General features: G+C 41.5%; 1 long non-coding RNA gene across 1 annotated transcript in view; it reads right to left on the reverse strand.

Annotated features, from left to right (window-relative positions):
• LOC109298176 overlaps nucleotides 1–4,320 on the reverse strand; it is a 12,307-nt gene extending 7,987 nt beyond the window's left edge. Inside the window, exon 1 of the long non-coding RNA XR_002097508.1 lies at nucleotides 3,889–4,320. This is a non-coding gene — a long non-coding RNA (uncharacterized LOC109298176). The remainder of the gene's footprint in view (nucleotides 1–3,888) is intronic.
• Between the last annotated feature and the right edge of the window lie 9,380 nt (nucleotides 4,321–13,700).

Raw genomic sequence — 13,700 nt, forward strand, 5'->3', positions numbered from 1 at the left:
GCCAGGCTGCCACCAAGTTCAGGTAGCACATTCTCCCATGCAACAAGTATAGATCACAGCAACCCACACCACAGCCATCCAGCTATGCTTAAAAATGAAACTCCCTATGCAGTACAACAGCAAATCCCACAGCTTTGCACATTGACCTACCACCTTTAACACCCAGCATTACAAACCATTGACCTTTGCTCTTAGTTGATCTGGTATTTTTTGAGAGTTGACCTTGTTTTGTCTGAAAACTTAGTCCAAGGTTTGAAATAAATAGCATATTTATTTACAGAAAATAAAAGTAAAATGAATAAAACAGCTCAATATATTTACATATTCTTCATCAGATTTATGCACAACTTTTTAATCAGCAAATATGTGAAGCTTAGGGCATTATTTGAGTTAAAGCTCAAAAGTCTCTTTCAATTAATAAAGAATTTAAGATACAGAGAGGAAAAGTGCTTAAATCCAAATTAAAAAGTCATTTATAATACATTTTGTTTATACTAACACCACAAATGCTCATGAATGCTCTTTAACATTTGATAGTGAGAGTTAAATAAAGATCTAATCTATACATTTAAGAACCTGCATATTAAGCATTTTCTGGAGATTGTCTTTTTTTAAAGACATTTCAGTGTTATTGCCATAAAAATGGTTTGCATATCACAGTTTTGTCATCCTATCAAATGATGAAATATCACAAACTCTTTAAACATTTAAAATGATATACCCAATATCTTTAGTCATAAATATGGCCATTACATTTTTTATAAGCTGTTAGTGGCTATTTATTTTTCCCAGAAAAAAAATCTTTACCAGTTGTTCAAAATAGTTTGGATTCAGTGGGCTAGCACAATATAGATTTAGTGTAGGAAAATTAGACAAACATACAGGGAGATAATTTTTAGGGTTAATTATAATCTTAAAAAAAAAAACCAATAAAATAATTCTGTATTGCTGGGAAAAGTTGCTTTCAGCAATGCTGAAATGTACTACACCATTTAGACAAAATGAATCTTATGTGATCCAAATATAGTACAAATGCATTATAACAAACCCATGCATGCAAGAATTTCAACAGGAGGAACATTTTTTTGTTATAATGATGCAAAAATTAACTGCCCTATTATAGCAAGTACCTTCCCAATGAATTTCTCTTTTGGTTCCGTAAGGGTTCATTATAATGTAGTTGTTGTACTGATATGATGAAAGCACTGCAGCAAGAATAACCAAGTACTCTTTGTCAGTGCTACTTTATTAGTTACAGCAACAGGGAAAAATAATGCTGTGCCCACTCCATTAGTCTCCTATAGATACCCCACATCCTACACTGTGTTTTCACAGAGTACCAAGTAGTGAGAATGCACACTTCCACCCATGCTTCGTAAGTATTTCAGTCCTGGACTGAAGGGGTCACACCACTTGCTATAGCACAATGGACTGTGCATAGCCCATATCAGTAGACCATGAATGCTACGTAGGGCGCTCACTGCTTCTGCTACCTGTTTGCCCCTTATCTTGCACTTCATGTTTTAAGGAATGTCTTCACATTCCTGGTTGTCTTGTAGTACTGCTTTGCTCTCTCAGGGCCTTGCTGCAGGTTAATTTTGGGCAGCTTCTGGGGCTCTTAACCCCTAGATTGTTTGCACGTTAACACCTCTAAGTGGTTTAAAGCACCTGTTATACAGCTTAAAGTTACACCACTGCAGGGCAGCATTATCTCTTGATCCATATGACCCAGCTTTTGTTCCATTAAAGTGTGGCCACTTCCCACGTGCTGCTCAAATTGAAGGTGTGGCTGCAAGCTAGCACTAAGCTGATCAATATTTGTACCCTTCAGTGTAACATGTAACAAGGCCCTCAACTAGGGCCCCTAACTGCCCACACATATTCTTTTCACCAATTATACACAATAAAAACAAATTGCAATAAGAGTCATTTATTTAAAAAGATGAAATGATGTAGTGAATGAAAGGAACAGGATACCCAAATTAAAAAGTTTGCCTGTGTACCATGTTAGAGAAAGGAGGCTAGAGGACAGGACGTAGATAAGAAGAGGTCAGAAAGTCTCCTGTGAAATACTAGTATTTCTTCAGCTTTTGTCTATAGACCTCAACCTTTAAAGCTTTTACTTTAAAATCAAAACTTACCTTTTAAGCCATTACCTTTGACAAGAGTGCAAAACCTAGTTAGCAGGACCCCTTAAGCATCTGCTTTGTTGCTAGGTAAACTCACTATCTTTACGGGTCATAAAGTTATCACAAAATACTTGGCATTAGAGAGATAGTTATCTTTAGGGTTATAAAAAGGTATTTCCAACTTCATTGCTAAACTGTGTAAATCAAGGCCATCCACCAGTCCATTAGAACATAAGCTCTTAAGGCCTATCTGGACAAAGGGCTTTGTTGTTTATACAGCAACAACATCTGCTTACACTCAACCTTATTGTCAAAGAGTAGTTGCTTAAAAGCACAGGCTGTCTTTCTCTCTTTTTTTTTTTGGCTATTTCATGTTGTATTATATTTCATGTGGGAATATCTAGTCTCTAAGGCTTGACCAGTGCTTTAATCTGGTGGACTGTAAAGACTTAGCTGCTTGTACCAAGAATCAGATCATCACCTCCATAGCAGTCAGGGGACTGCAACCAGGCTCATTTTGCTGGACAGTTGAAAAATTTCATTTGGTCTCCAGACACCTTTCTGTAAAGTATTAGCTTTCCTGTGCTGCTCTGAAGCTAAAGCTGTTATGTAAACATTTCTCTAGTTCAGTTTAGGATGAAATATGGTGTTTGAATTCAAATTCCTCCAATATTACATGTGCACAACAAGTCTATTAATACTGCGCAGACCACAAAAATATAAAGAATCCCATGTCTTCTCCATATTTTGTTTCTAATACTACAATCAACTCAAATGTTTCTGAGCTATGTAGGCTGCTGTGGCATAGCTTACTGGAGGCCCACACCCAGTAACAGAGTCAGAAAACATAGAAGTCCTTTGCACTTAGATTACTAGAAATCTTCTGATAGAATACATGTGAAGGAAATAAAAAATTGGTTGGAAAATATTCTATTCTCTTCCATCTACCTCTTAACTAACACCGCAAAAAACAAAAAAAGCTTGGAGGGGGGAGAAATTTAAGCAGTCTTAATATGAAATACTTCTTCCAGAGCAGGGTTAAAACTTTTGGGGGGAGAGTTGGGGGGAGGGGTTAAGACCCCCATAAGAGATGAGATCCCCCTGTGGGCCAGGCAGCACTACTTTTCGCCTCCCCTCAAAGCAGCCTGAGCCCATGCGCCACCATGCACAGCCCCCATTCTGCCCTGCACCTTTCTAAGCAGCCCAGGTGGCAGTGTCTGGTTGCTACTGCTGCTGGCTCCAGTCCTGCAGTACTGGTGGGGACCCGTGTGCCCAGCCCTGACCCTGGCCAATATTTTTGCAGACACTGCCAAGAGTCAAAGTGTAATTTGAACCCTGTTCCAGAGCCACATTGTAAAGCAGTTACCTGCAGCATAGGCTGTTGCTTATTCCGTATGCAGAATCTCCAGTGAAGCACTTGAGTGTTACTTGTGTAGACCTGTACTGCTGACACGAGAGCATGATGCAGATCAGAGAGGAGGCTTTTGGCTTGAGCTATATATTATTTTGGTTACATCATACTAATTAATTGCACTTCTGTTTACTGCTATAGCATATCCTGCCTTCTAACAGTGTGGCTTCCTACACTATAATCTGATACTTGTGCTCCTCAACCAAGTTCTGGCAAAGTTCAGTTTTACAGAACAAAGGTTTTAAAGCTCCCACTTGATTTTGAGTTTGAAAAATAAACATGTTTCTGAATCTCTTAGGAATTAAGGCATAAGAAAAGAAAAGCACAAAAGCAGTTATGGACACTTACCAGTGGGAAGACATGATGATGTAACAAACTGCTGCCTGTTACCAAATAGCCACATTAGCGCTGCAGCTGGTTACTTCTGTCAAACATAGAGGGCCAGCTGTAGACAGGTATACTGGGAAAAAAAATCTTTTGATAGGGCAAAGATGAATTAGGGAGGGCTAATAGGGAATGCAGGAGCATAGGGCTGGAGGTGATCTTCTGAGTCATTGGGTTCAGTCCCTAGTAACACAGGCAAATTTTCATAGCCTAAGTCAATGGCATTTTAGGTTGTTTCCCAGAAGAACTTCTATTCCTTTTGAAGAACCCTAATGTTGTTTTTCTCATATCCAGCCTAAATTTATTTGTGATGAATTTATGCCCATTTCACTTCAGCTTCTTCCTCCTTGATATTTGCCCTCATGAGGTATTTATAGAGAACAGCCTTACCCCTCCTAACCTCCATCTTATTTACTAAATGAGGCATGCTAATTCATATATCCAGTAAGATAGGGCCTCCATTTCTCTGCTTAACCTAGTAGTCTTTCTCTGTGCCTAATTTTAGAGGACTCAATCTTTATGAAATAGAAGGGCTAATATAGTATAAAGTATTCCAGATCAGGTCCCACTAGTGCCTTGCTCCATAGTATTAATACTTTTGTATCTGTTTTGCAGGTAGTTCTCCTGATGCATCCTAGAATGACATTTGGCTTTTTCATGGCTTCATGACATTGGTAATACACATTCATCTTGCAATCAACTAATATAACCAGGTTTCTTCCGTTCTGATGTTTCTAGTTGTTAACCTCTTGTTTAGTGCACATAGTCTTATTAATGTCTAAGTGTTAGGTAATAGGTAAGAGGTATAGATTCTGTGGCTTGTGGGCCCAGGGCCTTATGTGGCCCAGGTAATGAACCAAAAGGTTATGAGTTCAATCCTCAATGTGTGCCCCTGAGTATTCTGGCCAGAAATAGCAACTCTTGTGGGTGTAAAAGACTTTTTGGCTGGGATGACATAGCTGGGGATGGTCCTGGTTTGAGCAGGTGTTTGGACTAGACAACCTGAAATCCCTTCCAACCCTAATTTTGTATGATTTTATCATATGGCCTTGAAATCTGTGCTATTAAGATATATCCCATTTCTATTATTCTAGTCTTTTGATCATCCATTTTTTCACTGAATGATAGTACAATCCTCTTCTATATTGATGATGCCTCCCATCTGGGTGTGATCTGCACAGAAGAATTCTACATTTTTTGTTCAATGTACAGAGCTGCCATATCTACTATATTTCTTTTCTTATAAACAAGACATACCGCTTCATGGTTCTATGCTAGCAAGGCTTGTGTTTCTGTTTTCCCCAGTTTTATGTCGCGCATGAATAGTTCTAGTCCCTCCATTTTACTGTCCAGAGTTCTGGCATTTGTATACATATATCTCAGCATATATCTCTGACATCAACCAATTACCTAACCAGTTAAGTATAGTCCTCTCACTCTCTGTATTACTTACCTGACTACTGTTGTCATAAATATTTGTATTTTCTTTTGGCTTGCTATCCCTACACCTATAATCTGGGGTTTATATATTCCTTGTTGAATCTGCATTTACATGTTTTTCCTCTTCCTATGTATAAAAACCAGCCATGGAGATGGCAGAATTCTTTCTTGACATTCTCTCCTCATTTTTTACATTAAAGTTCATCCCTTTCAGTTTTACATGCCTTAATTTTGATTTAAGGAGGTGACATACTTTTGATTCAAACAGTCCTTTTCCTCAGATTGCCTAACAATATTTGAATATCTCAAAGTCTTCCAGACAGCACCAACACTTGAGCCAACTATTGATGATCTTCATTATCTTTTTGTCCTCCTCTCCAGAGACTATCAGATTACCTGGCACTCTTTCTCTGAACATCTTCCCTAGCATAGTACTCTTGATTTAGATTTAGTAGTTACAAAGGAAAATATTCCAAGGGAGAAGAGTTGCTTCTGTATATTGTATACTTCCAGTGTAACACACAAAAATCGGTTATCTGTCATTTATTTTGTCAATCCAACAAGTTGAAAAGCACAAAAAGAGACATTGATAGAGTCATGGTTATTGGCATTTACACGTTTATAGTTATTGACAGAGTTTAAGTCTCTTCAAGAGCATTTTAACTAATATTGGCATTCTGTTTTACTCATTTACAATCAACATGATGTACCATGGAAGGCTTTAATACTAAGTGTTTGATGAAGCTTTATAACCATAAGTATTTAATTACTCACAATGTAATTTAATACTATCATATTTTCATTTTTAAGGCTGCTTGCTCATACATAGAAAGAATCAACACTCTTCCTCATAGGAACATGTTATCATAGTGGCTTGGTAACTCCAGCTGAATAAGATGATAGGACTAAATCACATGCATCAAAATGTATGGGTTTCCCTTTAGTCTTCAGTAAGAAAAACTTCTAATTAAATCAACAAACTGAAAGTATATGTAACTGTAAGTTAGCCATTTCAGAAAGTAAAGTAATTAGCTTTTTTATGTACAACACACCTGGCTGGAATGATCACAATTAAGTCCCTGAAATTTTAAGATGGTGATTGAGTAGTAAAGCAACGGAGTTGGCAAGGGGCACTGCACAGCTTTCCACATGGCAAATACAAATCAGCCCCTGCACAGGCTGCCTCAGGAAAGGAAATCATGAGGCTTTGTTCTACCAATCTACACATGTCACTGGGATGAATGAGTGGCATTCTACCATCACCAGGGGCACTAGCGAGGGATAGAATACAGGGGAGCAAGATTAAAGAAAAAGTGAAACAAAGGGCCAGATTCATTAAAGGGATAATGGATAGTGTTTAAGTGAAACCAATGCTGGCAAAATTGGTGAATACATTTTTTAGAAGTGGATGAACATTCCATTATGCAGATTATAACCCTATTAGGAAGCTCTGCTTTAAGGATGATACTCATAGTTCTGAACTTAAAACCTAATCACATCTGGGCACACTCACTGATTAGGACCCCTTTTTCTCCCCGCCCCTTCCCTCAGTGTTGTTTTCCTGCTCCCTCTGGGGCCTTTGATTGTAGGTGGGGGTCTTCATTCTCTATTCTTGGAGATTCTGCGAGAACACTCCTGGGATCACTCTTCCCACTCCTTCTCACATTTTCCTATAGACAGAATGAAGCCAGGAAGGAGAGCAGGATGAGATAGTACCACTGGCTCATGCCTCTTGCTGACAAACAAGGAACATTCATGCTACCTTACTTTTCTTCATTGTGGTTACTATATTTGATTGGCTGATTCTTATACATGATGACGGTGGAAAATTTCTCCCTTTACAAGTAGGGGCTACTATAGGTTGCAAATTCACTCATGGGAAAGTTGAGGTGATATATTGACTATCATCACCCCTCAGGGTCTCTGTCGGGGATGAACAACATTAACTTGAAGTCTGGACTCCAAACTTCCTGTCCAGTAGAAGAGGTCAAGACTGAATGAGTACTGAGTCGGCAATAACCCATGTGACCAATTCCTTCTTGGCCCAGACTTCCCATTTTTGGGACAAACCTGAGTGCCTGTTGGCCCTCTGATAGACTGGTAATTGTGGGTATCTTGTATTATGAGGTGGGTTTAGGTGGATTTTCCATAGTTGGGAATCATCCACTGAAATCCTTAGACTAACTGAAACTTCCTCAATACAACTTTGAGGAATGGGCAAAAAAGCTGTGTGTTTATAAACAAGGGGGAATGGAAGAGGATGGATAGCAAATATCATATTTACCCCAAACTAAGATGACCTTGAGTTTAAGATGGCTTCCAATAATTAGATTCTAAACATGGAAAATGTATTAATTTGTTAAAACGTTCCATGTGTAGCATCTAATAATTGGAGGTTCATCTTAAATTTGCCCCCCACCCAACTGCTGCAGTGGGGCAAACAGCAGCTGCAGGTAGATGGTGGGGGGCCATGTGTCATGGGAGTGAAGTGGCCTGATCGCCTCCTCTTGTTGCCGGACCCCAATATTTGCCTTCTCTGCTGTCTACTACCCCTGGTGCATATGTGCCCTGGCATTTGAACCTCCTGTGGTACCAGTACTTCCTGCTTCCTTCCCTCTGCCACTTGCCTCCCTGCTGCCTGCACCCTTGTTTTTGCCTGTGCCCCCTTGCAGCTTGTCTGCCATGCTGCCTGCACCCCACCATTTGCCACCTGTCCTTCCTGTCCCTCCATGCCTGCAGCTACTTGGAACTGCCTCCACCCCATGGTGCCTGAATACTCTGTCACCTTCCCCCAACAATTACCCTCTTTCCCACCTTCCCCCTTCATGTCTGCACCTCTTGGTATCTACCCCACATTTGGTCACCATTGCTGCTTCCCCCCTCCATTGCCACTTACCCTCTATTGTAGCACTAGCTCCAGATCTAGCTCTGGTTCCTCTCTGGCCCATGGCTCTGGCCCCTGCCTGGCCACAAAGCAGAGGTTTGGCAGTGGCAGCTCTGGCCCCTGTACCAGACCTGGCCTTGGCCCCAGCACCTCAAATCCAGAGCCAAGGCTAGAGATACTGTCACTGCTGCCATTGCTGCATGATGAGTGGGACCTGGGTGAGGGCTATGGAGGACAGCTGGGTAGGAGGGGGGTGGCAGCAGCTGTGGCTCCAACTCAAACCCCAAGCCCAGGTTGGGGCTGAAGTCAGAGCTGCAGCAGCCTCCTGCCCCAGCACCCCCACACTTGTATTGAAATTGAAGGCAAGGGTCTTTTCTCCTTATGTTGAATGGAGGAAAAAAGATTTGTCTTGGATTTGAGTAAATAGGGTAATTAGATGAATACCTTTGCCTTTGTACCACAGTGAAAATAGTAGGGCTGCACATTATTGCCAGTATTTTTGTATTGGTATGGAAAGTAATGCAAGTCAACAATATTTTCCATACTATGAAATAAAACTCGCTTTGATGATAATTGTTTTGTATACTATATTCAAGACTACCACTCCATAAGACTAAGGGAATACGACCACCAAGTGCAGCTGGATCAATAACTCAGCCTTAGGATTTGTCACTCTGCCAGTTATTGAATGCACAGAAAAAGGTACTATTTCAGCTTTTGAATACAGAAAACATGAATGAGGACAACTGGCATTTTTCAGAAAACATAGTTCCTTTTCCTATATTACAACTACAACAGCTTTTGCAAAACTTTATTTAGTAATATAAGCAGTGAAAACAAAATCCTTTTCTCTGTGGTGCACCTAAAAAAGACACAAACAATTTTGACCCTGCTCCTACCAAATCTCCTAGTTTAGAATGGAAACTTTGATATAGAATATTGACTTCTGTAAATGTTCCTATATGTTGTAAATGAGTCGTAGTGGGAAAAACAAGAGTTATATTCATTTGAGGTAGGAATCACATCACAATGCTTTCACACTGTCATATTTTCCCCTTCTTGCTTTCCTTCTCATTTCTTTCTAATGGGCCACATTTCTTATCCCTTTTCTTCTCAGCTCTGACCCTTTCTTCGACAATCAGATTTGGGCTAAGCTTTCCTCTGTTTGTTGGCCCTCTTTCTTTTTAAATCCCTTTTGAAGTTTTTTTGCTGTTCATAACCAAAGTGCAGCAGAAGACCAGTGTGGCTAGACAGAAATCTCTTAAGTGAGTTTAAAAAATAAAGTGGCAACTTGTTCATAATATTAGGGAAGAGTAGAAGAGCATGGCATGGACATGCAGGGAGAAATTTATGAAGATAAGGGCAGAATTTGAGATGCAGCTGGCAAGAGACAAAAAGGTAATACAAAGGGATTCTACAAGTATAAGTATGGTCTGCAAGAGGAAGACCATAGGTCCATTATGGAACGTGAAAGGCATCTAGTTATGGATGATGCAGAAAAGGCTGAAGTATATAATGCCTTTTTTTTTACTTGCATCTTCACAAATAGGGACATCTACCAGATGATGAAGAACAGGTTAGGGATTACTTTAAAAAGGAAAATGCTTTCAAGTTGCCAAAGGCTCATGGAATACACAAAGGGTGCCAAAGAAATTGCTGAGGTAATTTCAGAGCCATTGGCTATTTTCTTGAGAATTCATGGAAGTCAGGTGAAGTTCCAGATGATTGAGAAGAGGCCCATATAGTGCTCATCTTTAAGAAACGGAAGAAGGAGGATCCAGGGAATGACATACCAGTCAGTCTAACTTCAATACCTAGAAAGATTATGGAGTAGGTCACAAAGGATTCTATGGTGAAGCCCCTAGAGGAAAACATAGTGATCCAGATCAGCCAGTAAGTAATGTCCGACTACCCTGCTTTCCTTGTATGATAAGGTGACAGGTTGGGTGGAGGGGAGGAGAGGAGTGGATATGATTTCCATTGATTTTAGCAATGCTTTTGACACTGTCTCCCACAATATTCTTATTAACAAGGTATGGAAATACAGATTTGTTGAAAATACTGTAAGATACATACCTGACTGGATCATCATACTCAATGGGTGCGTCCACACATGCAAGCATGTGCACTTGCAGCAGCTCAAATAGAAGTGGTGCAAATCTGAGCCGGAGCTTTTTGCCTCAACGCACGTGCTTGGACATGCACTTTGTTGAGGAGCAAATTGTGCCACTTGGGGCAAAGTAACCCTGCCTGGTTCCTCCTAGATCTGCAGTCAGGGGGAGCTAGAGCCCAGGGCCAGCACCTGTGCTGTCCCTAGCAATATAAAAGGCTGCCCTGTCCTGACTCCAGCAGTACAAAAAGCTGCCCTGGCAAGTAGCTCAGGGCTACTCACTCTCAGGAGCTTCTGGGGCCCTGAGCTACTGGGACACTGCAGGGATTGGGGAGATTGGGGGGCAGGCCAGGGGTGGGGCTGGGCACTGCTGGGATCAGGGGCCTCAGGGAAGTTGGGGGGGCTAGGGCCAGGCACCACAGGAATCTGGGGGGGTGGCCCTCGAGGGCAGGCTGGGGGTAGGGCCGGGCACTGCAGGGATCAGGGGGCTGGGGGAGTGGGTGGGGCTGGCAGGGTCCCCTCCGTAGTCCCCTCCCCCCTCCTCCAGCCCCCCTGAGCCCTTATTCACCAGCACTGGAGCCCTGCTGCTAAAGCAGCTGCTTTAGCACCAGGGCGAGGGGCCAACCACAGAGACGCTCTGGCAGCCAGAGCATCTCCATGGAGGATGCAGCCTCCAGTTGCCTCAGGGCATGCTTTTTTAAACTTAATTTTTTTTAGACCCCTGGAAATCTAGGGGTCTAATTTTCTCCCTGTGCTGCAAACTTGCAGCACAGGGAACATTTTTTTGTTTCCACACGTGACTCCTGCTCTGTCTCAAAGGGGTTTGAGACCAGGCAAGAGCCATGTGCACGCTCATCTGGACACACCCAAAGAGCATGATGGCTTGATGTCTAGTTAGTAGAAGGTATCAGATGAGGTTCATCAGGATTCTGTCCTGGTTTTAGTATTATTTAATACCTGCTTTAATGATTTGGATGATGGGCTTGAGCATATGCTTAGCTAATTTACTGATGACACCAAGTTGAGTGGAGTTACAGATATATTGGAGGGGAGGGCTAGGATTCAGAGCGACTGAGATAAACTGGAGAAATGATCTAAAATCAATCAGATGAGATTCAACAAGGACAAATGCAATGTTCTGCAATTGGGATGGAATAATTGCATGCACAAGTACAGACTAGGGAATGACTGGCTAGGCTGCAGTACTACAGACAAGAACCTGGGGGTTATGGTAGACCATAAATGGAATATGAGCCAACAATGTGCTCTTGTAACAAAAAAGTCAACAGCATACAAGGGTGTCACCTGCAAATCAAGCAAAATGATACTTCTACTCTATTCAGCACTAGTGAGGCCTCACTTAGAGTGCTGTGTCTAGTTTTCTGCCCTAAGCTTCAAGAAGGATGCAGATAGTCTGGAAAGAGTCCAGTGCAGAGCAACAGAAATGATTAGGGGCCTGGGAGACAAGACTTATGAGTAAGGGCTGAAAGAACTAAGTTTATTAAGTGTGGAGAAGAGAAGATTGAGTGGGGATTTAATAACACTATTCAAATACCTAAAGGCCAATTCCAGAAAGGATGGAGATGGGCTTTTCTTTGTGGTAGTATGAGACAAGACAATAGCTTCAAGCTTCATCAGGGGAAATTTAAACTGGAGATTAGGAGGAAGTTTCTGACTTTAATGGTAGTCAAGCATTGGGACAGGCTACCTAGAGAAACTGTGGAATCTCCATCCTTGGAAGTTTTCAAGAGCAGGTTGGACAGACACTTAGCTGGGATGGTTTAGTCAGGGATGATGCTGCCTTGAGCAGGGGGCTGAACTAGATGACCTTGTGAGGTCCCTTCCAGCCCTACTTTTCTATCATCCTATGAATGGAGGTCATTATCAGGGAATGATTTTGAAATTCTTTCAGTTATGATGGTCAATGTGGATGGAGCTCAAGGTTTTAAAAATAATTTTGAAAATAATTATGATCATTAAGATTGTTTTTTGAAAAAAAATTCCTTAACACAGCTCATTGGTGGAGTGGACAGGACCCATGCTTCACTGATCTTTCTCTCTCTTCAAAGTCTCTTATTTCTCTGTCTTTTATCTCCCTGGACTGTGTAAATTCTGTATCCTGTGCCAAACTTGACCTTATTACCCACTGTGTTTACACAGGTCACTTAGACCCCACTTCCCAAATTGTAGCTCCATCTGACTCTGATGGCAAAAGGCCACAGCAAAAAATAAATCTTTTTTTTCCCTTACCTACATCTCTCTGTGTTTTGCCTCCACTCCTCATGGCTTCCTGGGTCATGTAGATGAGCCATCAGAACTCTTCAGAGCAGAACAAGTGTGGAAAACTACCACACCGTGCACTGTGATAGTAGATAAACATGAGCTGACATTAGTAAGGAAAGTGCCCAAAATTAGACAGGAAAAAAGTAGAGGGGTTCTTACAGATGTCATTTTACATAAGGCCAAAATAATTTTTAAAAATCTCTATATGGTTTTTTCTACTAGCACCACAATATTTTATTTAGAGTAGCTGTAGTTTTTTGAACAACAGTCAAGATGTTTTCTGACTATTTATCAAAGGTGTAATCTCACATACAGCATGGTGCATACATTTCCCTATACTAGAGGTGATACAGAAGATAAGGTGATAACTTTTATGTCACTGCAAGCTAAAGTGCTTCAGCTTCTAAAGTAACAAAAGAGCAGCTTTTCAACTAGCAAGACATATTATCTAGAGCTATATTCTTGCTTTAGACTGCATAGATTAGCTTTTGACTGATTTTTACATAAACAGGGAATCTAGAAGAAAGAATCTCAGCAGAAGGGTCCCAACAGAAGTGTACTACCTCCTCAGAGGCCTCTGCCCTTTTTATAATGAGGCAGCTATTTTTATAAAATGTTCTTGATTGCTGTTCTGCATTCAAATGAATGCTTAATTTCCAGTCCCACACAGCTGTTTCCCCTGTTCATGTCTATAGGTTTCAATCAGCAAAGGCCTAAATAGCAAATTTCATGCCCTGGACAAAACACTTCATGTTGTGGGTGAGGGGTTGGGGGTGCCTAGTCCTGGGTAAAACCCTACGGTAGCGGAAGGGTTGTGTCGGGAGAGGGTGCTGAGTGCTGGATGGTGGCAGGGGGAGGCAGAGATGGAGATCAGTCTTACCTGCCCCGCCCCCAGATTCAAAGTCCCAGGCTGCTGGTGGTCCAGAGTGGTCTGCCTGCCACTCATTGTTGCAGCAGCAACACAGAAGCAGCGGCAGCACAGAGTCCCTGCATCTGGCTGCTGTTATGGCTACAGTGTAGGGCTGCTGCTGTAGCATCACAGACTCTCTGGGGAGCTGC

Source organism: Gavialis gangeticus, unplaced genomic scaffold (genome assembly GCF_001723915.1).
Source record: "Gavialis gangeticus isolate Ggan-Ray unplaced genomic scaffold, GavGan_comp1, whole genome shotgun sequence".
Classification (NCBI taxonomy): Eukaryota; Metazoa; Chordata; order Crocodylia; family Gavialidae; genus Gavialis; species Gavialis gangeticus.